Source organism: Sus scrofa, chromosome 6 (genome assembly GCF_000003025.6).
Source record: "Sus scrofa isolate TJ Tabasco breed Duroc chromosome 6, Sscrofa11.1, whole genome shotgun sequence".
In the NCBI taxonomy this organism is placed as follows: domain Eukaryota; kingdom Metazoa; phylum Chordata; class Mammalia; order Artiodactyla; family Suidae; genus Sus; species Sus scrofa.
This window is the reverse complement of record NC_010448.4, coordinates 158,437,561-158,448,220: the sequence shown is the minus strand read 5'-3', so window position 1 is coordinate 158,448,220 and position 10,660 is coordinate 158,437,561. Positions and strand designations below refer to the sequence as shown.

At 47.0% G+C, this 10,660-nt stretch overlaps 1 protein-coding gene across 3 annotated transcripts in view; it reads right to left on the bottom strand.

Annotated features, from left to right (window-relative positions):
- YIPF1 (Yip1 domain family member 1) overlaps positions 2,705–10,660 on the bottom strand; it is a 45,509-nt gene continuing 37,553 nt past the window's right edge. For all 3 annotated transcript variants that reach the window (XR_002345188.1, XM_005665413.3, XM_003356459.4), the window contains one exon: positions 2,705–2,883. The gene's annotated coding sequence lies outside the window, so the exon portion shown is untranslated. The remainder of the gene's footprint in view (positions 2,884–10,660) is intronic.

The following is a 10,660-nucleotide window of genomic DNA, read 5'->3' as shown; positions in this document are numbered from 1 at the left end:
AAATGTTTCTATTCTTCAATAAGAGAAAAATTCTGTAACTTTTGGTAAGAGATAAGAAGGGGAGGCTGCAGGAGTTCCCCTCCCCCATGGCTCTGTGGAAATGAATCTGACTAGTATCCATGAGGATGCAGGTTCAATCACTGGCCTTGCTCAGTGGGTGTTGCTGTGAGCTGTGGTGTAGGTTGCAGATGCAGCTTGGATCTGGCATTGCTGTGGCTGTGGTGTAGGCCAGTGGCTACAGCTCTGATTTGACTGCGGATGTGGCCCTAAAAAAAAAGCAAAAAAAAAAAAAAAAAAAAAAAGGGAAGGGGAGGCTGCAGATGGCTTGTACAGGGGAATTCACATGATCCACATATATAAGAATCACTGCCTTGGGCAGCAGGAATTAAGGATTTTTTGGGGGGTTGGGGTTTTTTTGGCCATACCTACAGTACATAGAAGTTCCCAGGCCAAGGGTTGAACCGGCACCACAGCAGTGACAACACCACATGGTTAACCCACTATGCCACAAGGGAATTCCAGGAGTTAAGTATTGAGGAAAGAGCGAGCCAGGTCACCAGTTCAGAGGGTGACTGGAACTACTTAAGTTCTTTGAAAAGCCCTTGAAAGACAAAAGAAATGTTTAACTGGAGAAGACTCGGGGGGTACAAAACAGCTGTCTTTATTTATTTATTTTTATTTTTTTGTCTTTTTGCTATTTCTTTGGGCCGCTCCAGCGGCATATGGAGGTTCCCAGGCTAGGGGATGAATCGGAGCTGTAGCCACTGGCCTACGCCAGAGCCACAGCAACTTGGGATCCGAGCCGCATCTGCAACCTACACCACAGCTCATGGCAACACCAGATCGTTAACCCACTGAGCAAGGGCAGGGACTGAACCCGCAACCTCATGGTTCCTAGTTGGATTCGTTAACCACTGCGCCATGATGGGAACTCCCAAAACAGCTGTCTTTAAACATCTGAAGTTAGGAGTTCCCATCATGGTTCAGTGGTTAACAAACCCGACTAGTATCCATGAGGATGCGGGTTTGATCCCCGGCCTTGCTCAGTGGGTTAAGAAGGATCTGGCGTTGCTGGGAGCTGCGCTGTAGGTCACAGATGTGGCTCCAATCCCACATTGCTGTGGCTGTGGTGTAGGCTGGTGGGTGCAGCTCTCACTAGACCCCTAGCCTGGGAACCTCCATACGCCAATGGTGCGGCCCTGAAAAGACATAAGACCAAAAAAAAAAAAGAAGTTAAAAGGAAAGAGACCCAGAATTGATCTGAGCCCAGGGTTAGCATTCAGACCAACAGGTGAAAGCTGCAGAGGCGCTTCTAATGGCAGGAGCTGTTTAAGAGGAATGGCTGCCTTGCGGAGGCTGAGGTTGGTGATTCCTTAGCAGAAACCACTAAACTGTAAGATCCACAGGAACAGGGGCCTTGTGTGTCTTGTTCACTGCCCCAGTTCCTGGAATGGTGATCAGCACATAGTAGGGACACAGTACACGTTTGTTGAAAAAGTTACAGGGGGCGATAGTTAGCATTTGACAGGAAGCTCGACAAGATGATATTAAACTCACGGTAGCCTGAATTTCTGCGCAGCTTCCTTTATGGGCATGGATGGTCAGCCTTTTAAGTTCAAATGGGTCTTTGCGGTTGTCTCAGAAACACACAGGGAACTCCTGCCCTGAAGAAGACGACAGAAAGAGCGGGGAATCAGCAAATCTGACCTGGCAGAAGCTCAGCTTCCCCAATGATGTGCATTTTGAATACAGGTATAAAAAAGTATCTCTGAGATGTCACTGGTTTCTCCCTTTACTGAACTCCAGCCAGGAAGTCACACCACCTTAAAGAGGTACTCAAAGGTGCTAAAAGAATTTTCTAAAATCTGTATGTCAAAATAGATTATAAGTAAGCATGTTCTTTAAACCCGCTCTTCCATATTTAGAGGAGAAAAAATTCTGAGGTCCATTTGAACCCCCACACCCCAACAGCTAATGCATTAAATCAGACTCCCAGCAGCCTCCAGCAGGCTGAAGGTAAAACATTAAAGAAGAGCCTGAGGTCAAAGTCATGAAGTACAGACACAGAATTTTTGTGTGTATTTATCTTGCAACCATTAGGTTTAGTCACCCAGTGCCAGGCCATCAAAGATAAGTTTTCAGGCTCTCAGTGAATCCCAACCAATGTTTACACGGTTTGGCTGCTTTAGGACGGCAAGGGGACCAAAGGCTCCCTTAGGTAATCTGTACACAATCCAGAGCAAAGACATCGAGTTAGAATGGATCCATTTCAGAGTTCCTGTCACAGCTCAGTGGTTAACAAACCCGACTAGCATCCATGAGGACACAGGTTCGATCCCTGGCCTTGATCAGTGGGTTAAGGATCCAACGTTGCTGTGAGCTGTGGTGTAGGTCCCAGACATGGCTCGGATCTGGTGTTGCTGTGGCTCTGGCGTAGGCCAGCGGCTATTGCTCGGATTGGACCCCTAGCCTGGGAACCTCTATATGCCGTGGGTGTGGCCCTAGAAAAGACCAAAACAAAACAAAACAAAACAAAGATGGATCCATTTCAGGGATGGAGGGTGTAGCCAGCAAGAAACACCACATGACAGTGAGAGGCAAGGGTGCCTGAGCGGCCTCGCCCATGCCCTTGTATTCCTCTCCAAATCAGTGCACGGGGACACAACGACAATCTACAGGCGAGGAAGAAGAGCTGAAAGACACATATGCTCAACCACATTTAATTTGTTTATTAAATAGGTGATTCAGGCTTCAGGGCAGCACTATCCTGATATCGGGGGTTGGGGCCACGCCATCAGTGTTCCTGCTGCCTTTGGTCACTCTGCTTTCCTGCAGTGGATGCCATGTCCAAAAGAACCACACTCCGCAAACCGTCAAAGAGAACTGAAAAACAAAAAAAGTAACTTTCTGAGATTCCTGCCGTGGCTCAGCAGAAATGAATCTGACTAGCATCCATGAGGACGCAGGTTCGATCCCTGGCTTCGCTTGGTGGGTTAAGGATCCAGTTTTGCTGTGAGCCATGATGTAGGCTTGAATCCCAATTGCTGTCCCTTTAGCTCCTACTCGACCCCGAGCCTGGGAACGTCCATAAGCCAAGGGTGCGGCCCTAGGAAAAAAAACAATAGTAACTTTCTAGATAAACTTTCCTCCCTATAGAAAGGATTTCGAGATATGCCTTCAACGCTGGAGCCATCTGCCGCCACCAGCTCCCCAAACCTAGGGCCTTGAGCCCTGACGGATAGGCTCCAAGGAAGACTTAATGTTGGAGGAGAGATGATATATTTTTTAAAGTTTTCCTCTATTTCTTTGGAAACCCAGTAACTCTCTCTGACCCAGATCCCAGAGCTGCCTTCACCCATCCTCCTTTCTCTCCCCTTTGGGACTGCTCTGTGTTTGGCGCCAGAGGAGGAAAGATAGTATGGAGGGACATAAAAAGATTTGGGAGCCGAAGAGCTGCCTGTGGATGCGGAAACAGGAGGCCGTACGGGGACAGGAGCAGGAGACAAGGCAGCACAAACAGGTCAGGGGGTGATCATGGCAACCCAGGGAGTTTGGGTTTTCTTCGATAGGTAACAGGAGGCCAAAAAAAAAGACAAAGATGGACACAGTGAAAGACACAGATTTATAAATTTTCACAGACCCCTATCACTACCTACAGGATGGACTGGGAGGAAAGGAAGAGACAGGGCAACCCATCAAGTTATCAGCCCAGTCTAAATGTAAGATGATCAGATCTGAATGTGAGCTATGGTACTAATAAGACAGATTCGGGAAATATTTCAAAGGCAGAACAGCCAAGTCTTGCTGACAGAGAAGATGTGGAAGATAAGCAGGAGAAACCTGCACTGATGCTGAGGTTTCTCACTTGGTGACTCAGCGGGTTTCTTAATTAATCCAACAAATACGGATGGAGGACTCACGTGCCAGACCCTGCGTGCGATGATATACAAACATGGTCCCAACTCTCATGAAACCTACAGTCTAGTAGAAGAAACTACAGGGTAAACAAACACACAAAACATTAATCATGGGAGTTCCACTGTGGCTCAGCAGGCTAAAAACCCAACATAGTGTCCATGAGGATGTAGGTTTGATCCCTGGACTTGCTCAGTGGGTTAAGCATCCAGTGTTGCCACAAGCTGTAGTGCAGGTTTCGGCTCAGATCTGGCATTGCCGTGGCTGTGGCATGGGCCTGCAGCTGCAACTCCATTCAGCCCCTAGCCTGGAAACTTCCACATACCACAGGTATGGCTCTAAAAAAAAAAAACAAATGTTCTGTAATTACAATTGTAAGGTACTGTGAGAAGGAATGATTCATAACCTCATTGAGTCTGAAGGCAGGGCCGGTGTGGACAGCAGTGCCATTCACTGAGACAGAAAAATATCAGGAGGATCTGGTTGTTGGGGGGATGAGTTTAGTTCTGACCATAACGAAGGTGAGGCATCTGCTGGTGCACGTAGGTGAGGATTTGTAAGAGATGCGGACATGGAAAGAGGCTAGAGAAATGGGCAAATCCCGGGGCAATTAAGGAAGGTTGCACAGAGGAGTTGCTAAAGCATGCATGGCTTTCCTTTGTCCTAAGTGAATAAGCCAGGCCTCCCTGGCGACCTCATCGGGGGAAATAGCACAGCCGGGTGGCAGCACTTAAGCACACCATGACGGTGAGCCTGAGGCAGCAGGTATCTGCCTAAATCGACTGGCTCTAGAAAAGGAAAGAGTTGCCAACAAAGTATTTGTGAAAAGAGGTTGGAGTTCCCTGGTGGCCTAGGGGTTAAGGATCTGACGTCACTGCTGCGGTTCGGGTCACTGCTGTGGCAAGGGTTTGATCCCTGGCCAGGGAACTTCTGCATGCCATGGGCGCTGCCAAAAAAAGAAAGAAAAAAAAGTGGTTGCAGAAGGGTGTACCTTGTAATTTGCTGGAATGAAAGAATCTAAAGTCCTGATTGGCCTTCTGGTAAACATCAGCTTTGGTTTCTGAAATGCTAAATAAAGATAGGGACAAATCAGCCCACAGGGCAGGAACTATATTTTCCGAAAAATACACTCTGTTTTTCTCTCATCTTTCTAGCTGTCTGTTCCAAATTAATGTCAAGACTGGAAGAGGGGCGTTCCCATTGTGGCTCAGTGGTTAATGAACCCAACTAGTATCCATGAGGATGCGGGATTGATCCCTGACCTTGCTCAGTGGGTTAAGGATCTGGCATTGCTACAAGCTATGGTATAGGTCACAGATACAGCTTGGATCTGGCATTGCTGTGGCTGTGGCATAGGCTGGCAGCTATAGCTCTGCTTCGACCCCTAGCCTGGGAACTTCCATGTGCCATGGGTATGGCCCTAAAAAGACCAGAAAAAAAAAAAAAAAAAAAAAAAGACTGGAAGGGGATATGAAAGCAGAAAATTCCCTTCTCCTGCTGCCAACATTTAGTAGGCAGCCTATAGGGCAGAGGCTGGGAATTCCTGGCACTTAGGCTGAAGGTAGCAAGTAAGATGATACTGTCCTTTGTGTCAACTTCGGTTCATAATGTCACCGTCAGCCAGGGCTCCCTTGCCTCTTCCAGGCCTAAGACCTGACTCCTAGGCACCTCTGGCTCCCCACCGTGGTGGTGTCCTGTGGTGCAGGCATGCCCTGCTCCCTTCCTGGCCCCATCCCTGCATCCACGCCTGGACCATGTCGTCATTGCCTGACCTGGGATGTTCCCATCAGAAGTTCCTGAAGTCATGATTCTCTCTTTGACTGGGCAAGGCCTGCTTGTTTGTGTGATGCAGGAGATATAAAATCGGGGCATCAAATCTGGGAAGGTAAGGACCTATCTCCATTGCTCACCAGTGGTCCAGCACCTACCACAGACTAGGTCCTCAGTGGATGAATAAGGGTGTCCAAGCAACTTGGCAAATGATCCCAGGAAAGTTCTGAGTGCCACATAGTACGTATATAACCCTCGCTTGTTCAAATCAAGCTTTTCCCACATGCCTACTGAGTGCTGGGGTTATATTGGTAAATAAAACTCTGACCTCAAGGAACTCTGCCTATCAAGTTACAGTTAATAAGAAAATTGTCGTAATAGAGAAATATACTAAGAGCTGTAGGAGACCCCAGATAAATAAGTAAGTAATATTACCTGGAGAAGTGAAGCAAAACTTCACCAAGGGGAAAGTATCTGAAACAGGTCCTGAAGAATAAATAGAACGTTTCCAAGGTGACAAGGGAGGGAAAAGGGCATTCCAGAACTTAAATCTTCAGGGATTTCAAAGTAACAGTTCCAGTAATTAGAGGTAGTGCTGGTACTGCTACTACCAGACGGTTGTGCGTGATGGTTGCAGTGGGATACAACGAATAATTACTTCTGTGAGAGCTCAGTTCAGTGAGAATGAGAGCCTCAGTAAGGAGAAAGGAGATACGGATATAAGATAAAAGCAGTTTAGTAAGAACTCTGTAGTATTAACTAGGAATTGGAAGTATCGGTATGAAATCACAATATATGCTCTGAAAAACAATAATCAAGGAGTGGAGTTCCCGTCGTGGTGCAGCGGAAACAAATCTGACTAGGAGCCATGAAGTTGCTGGTTCGATCCCTGGCCTCTCTCAGTGGGTTAAGGATCTGGCGTTGCCGTGATCTGTGGTGTAGGTCACAGATGAGGCTTGGATCTGATGTGGCTGTGGCTGTGGTGTAGGCCGGCACCTGTAGCTCTGATTTGACCCCTAGCCTGGGAACCTCTATACACCATGGGTGTGGCCCTAAAAAGCAAAAAAAAAAAAAAAAAAAAAAAAAGAATCGGGGAAACAACAATCATATTTCCTAGCTCTGGACACTGAAAAGGCCTGAAAATGAAGACCAAGTCAGTTGCAATAAGGACCATTAGCATCTAGACTGTGACCTAGAAATACTATTTCCCCACTGAACAGACCCAGGACTCCTAAGAGAAATGGCTCAGACTGGATCTGGGACAGGAAAAGTTCAAAATAGACCCAAAACATTTGGTCCGTAAAACAGAGAGCAAGGCGGTCATCAGAGACTCCTAGCACTGTGCCAACAGGACCCAGTGGCCAATCTGAAAAGGCTCCCATTGGCCAAATATAGGACAATTTTTAGGACAATTTTTTTTTTTTTTTTTTTTGCTTTTTAGGACCACACCTGTGGCATATGGAGGTTCCCAGCTGAGGGTCCAATGGGAGCTGCAGATGCTGGCCTACACCACAACCACAGCAACATGGAATCTGAGCTGCATCTGCCACCTACACCACAGCTCATGGCAACGCCAGATCCCTAACCCACTGAGAGAGGCCAAGGATCGAACCCTTGTCCTCATGGATTGTAGTTGGGTTTGTTAACTGCTGAGCCACGAAGGGACCTTCCAAATATAGGACAATTTGATCATCAGGAAGCATATTTGCAATGGACTGAAACTAAGTGGTCATTGCTGCAGAGTGCTGGTGAGCCAATTACTATTTTGAAAGCAGGTAAATGTAGAGAAAAAAATCATTTAACTTGCTCTTCTTACATAAAGCATACCAGTGGACACCCAAACAGATGAAGGGAAGTTGTTTTATTTTAAAGGGTTGCACCCATGGCATATGAAAATTCCCAGGCCAGGGGCCCAACTGGAGCTGTAACTGCCGGCCTACGCCACAGACACAGCAACGCAGGATCTGAGCTGCATCTGACCTACACCACAGCTCACGACAACACCAAATCCTAAACCCACTGAGCGAGGCCAGAGATTGAACCTGCATCCTCATGGATACTAGTCAGGTCTGTTACCACTGAGCAACAAGGGGAACTGCAGGGAAATTTTTATTAAAGAAGTATTCTAGCTAATAAATAGAGAAGGAATGGAGTTCCCTTGTGGTGCAGTGGGTTAAGGATCTGGCAATGCGATGATTTGGGTCACTGCTGTGGCATGGGTCTGATCCCCGGCCCAGGAATTTTCACATGCCACAGATGCAGCCAAAAAAAAAAAAAAGAAATAAGGAAGGAAAGATAGAACTGAAGTATCACCATTTTAAACCCTAATGAATTAATGGGTCCAGGCTTATTAGTGGCTACTAACATTAAAAAGACAGAGAGGGAGTTCCCGTCGTGGCGCAGTGGTTAACGAATCCGACTAGGAACCATGAGGTTGTGGGTTCGGTCCCTGCCCTTGCTCAGTGGGTTAACGATCCGGCGTTGCCGTGAGCTGTGGTGTAGGTTGCAGATGCAGCTCGGATCCTGCGTTGCTGTGTCTCTGGTGTAGGCTGGCAGCTACAGCTCCGATTAGACCCCTAGCCTGGGAAACTCCATATGCCGCGGGAGCGGCCCAAAAAATGGCAAAAAGACAAAAAAAAAAAAAAAAAAAAAAAAAAAGACAGAGAGATAATTAGACATTATGAGTCTATGGATGGGAGAATTTTACACACATATCAAGTAGTCTTAAAAAACAACAAAATCAAACCTGAATTTGATCAAACCATTAGAAACAACCACCAATTCACAGAAAACAGAGGACAGTGCTATATGTTAAGAGATACCATGGAGGAGTTCCGTTGTGGCTCAGTGAGTTACGAACCTGACTAGTATCCATGAGGATACAGGTTTGATCCCTGGCCTTGCTCAGTGGGTGAAGGATCTAGCATTGCTGCAAGCTGCACCATGGGCTGCAGATGCGGCTCAGATCTGGCATTGCTGCAGCTGTGGTGTAGGCCGGCAGCTGCCCTCCAATGCAACCCCTAGCCTCGGAACTTCCATGTGTCATGGGTGTGACCCTAAAAGGAGCAAAAAAAAAAAAAAAGCTACCATGGAGAAACAATTAGAAAAATCCAGACAGTGAAAAACTATAGGATAAGTGATTTTTCAACAAATTAATGACAAAGGGAAAGAGAAAGAGACAGGTAAAATAGGACTCTGTGATTTAAAAGGCATTTAAAACATAGATCAGGAGTTCCCGTTGTGGCTCATTGGTTAACAAACCCAACTAGTATCCATGAGGACACAGGTTCAATCCCTGGCCTCTCTCAGTGGGTTAAAGATCCGGTGTTGCTGTGGCTGTGGCGTAGGCCAGCAGCTACAGCTCTGATTCGACCCCTAGCCTGGGAACCTCCATATGCCGCAGGAAGTGGCCCTCGAAAAGGCAAAAAGACAAAAAAAAAAAAAAGAATAAAAAAGTTATTGTACTGATCCACTTGCCAGGCCACGTTCCCCAATATTCCTAAAAGAAAGGGAACAAAGAAAAAAATTGAGTAAGAAGTTGCCCAAGTTCTCTGGTCGCTCGGCAGGTTAAGAAGCCAGCATCGTCAGGGCTGGGGTGTGGTGTGGGTTCAATCACCGGCCTGGGAACTTTCTCATGCTGCAAATTTGGCCCAAAAAAAAAAAAAGCAATATTCCAGGAACGGACAATGGATTCTCTGGGTAGAGACATTTCAGACATGGTGTGGAAAGGAACAAGAGACTGGAGAAGAGAGTGTTAGTTATGGTGCGAAATCATGTGGTTTGCACCCTGTGGTAAAGGGGATTATAACATTGAGTTAAAGCTGATTTCATAATAAAAGAATTGACGAAGCCTTGTAAACACATTTACAGCTTTGGCTTACAAAATGAACTTTTGACATGAGAGAGTGAAAGGATAATTGCACACAAACCCTGTGTATCAAATCAGGAGGGTTTTAATTACAAAGGAGTCTCCTGAAGCCCTGTGCTCATCTCTTATTAAAGCCCTTCTCACACTGCAGTGTAATTACCTGCTGCCTACTCTCGCCTGGACAGAGCCACTTGTCACGGCTGGGAGGCAGCCCCCGTCGGGATGAGGTCCTTCAGATATTCCATCCCTCAAGCCAAAGTAAGACCCCCCCCCCCAGCTCACCAGGGTCTTGGCTCAGAATCAGCACTGGCCCTCAGAAGATAAGTTAATAAAAAAAAAAAAGAAAAGGTGGGGGGCGTTCCGCTTGTGGCTCGGCAGTTACAAACCCAACTAGTATCCATGAGGATGTGAGTTTGATCCCTGGCCTTGCTCAGTGGGTTAAAGACCTGGCATTGCTGGGAGCTATGATGGGGTCACAGCTGCGGATCGGATCTGATGTTGCTATGGCTGGGGTGTAGGCTGGCAGCTACAGCTCCAATTAGACTCCTAGTCTGAGAACTTCCATATGCTGCAGGTGCGGCCCTAAAAATCATCCCCGCTCCCCCCAAAAAACAGGAATGAAAGAACAAGGGAAGGAAGCAAAGAAGCAAGCCAGATGTTCATCACAGCGTGCTGACTTACGTGGGGTAGCTTCCCTCATTACAAGTAATTGGCGACTTCCCTATGATCCTGAGGTTCCAGGGAGAGGAGGGTTAATGCTTTCCCAGCCGTCCTTTCCAGGCTAAGCTGCCAATGTGCAGATTTACATGAGGACGGTTATCTGCAAGATTAGAAGCTATTCTTTTTCAGTGAAAGCTGGGAGTCCACAGATTACAGTGGGAGGCACGGCCAGCCCATAAATCTGCAGTGCTCGGGGCTCTGGACAGCGCCTCTCATTGGCAAAGCGATTGATGCTTCTGCCCGGGATGCTCCAAAGAAACTGTTCATCACTATCTCATTCAGAGACTTGACACCCAAATGGAGACCCTGACACCCAAGTTTATAGAATCTGCGCAAAGCCCAGAGGTACCAAATCTGTGTAAATCAGGATGGGAGGCCTGCAAGGGC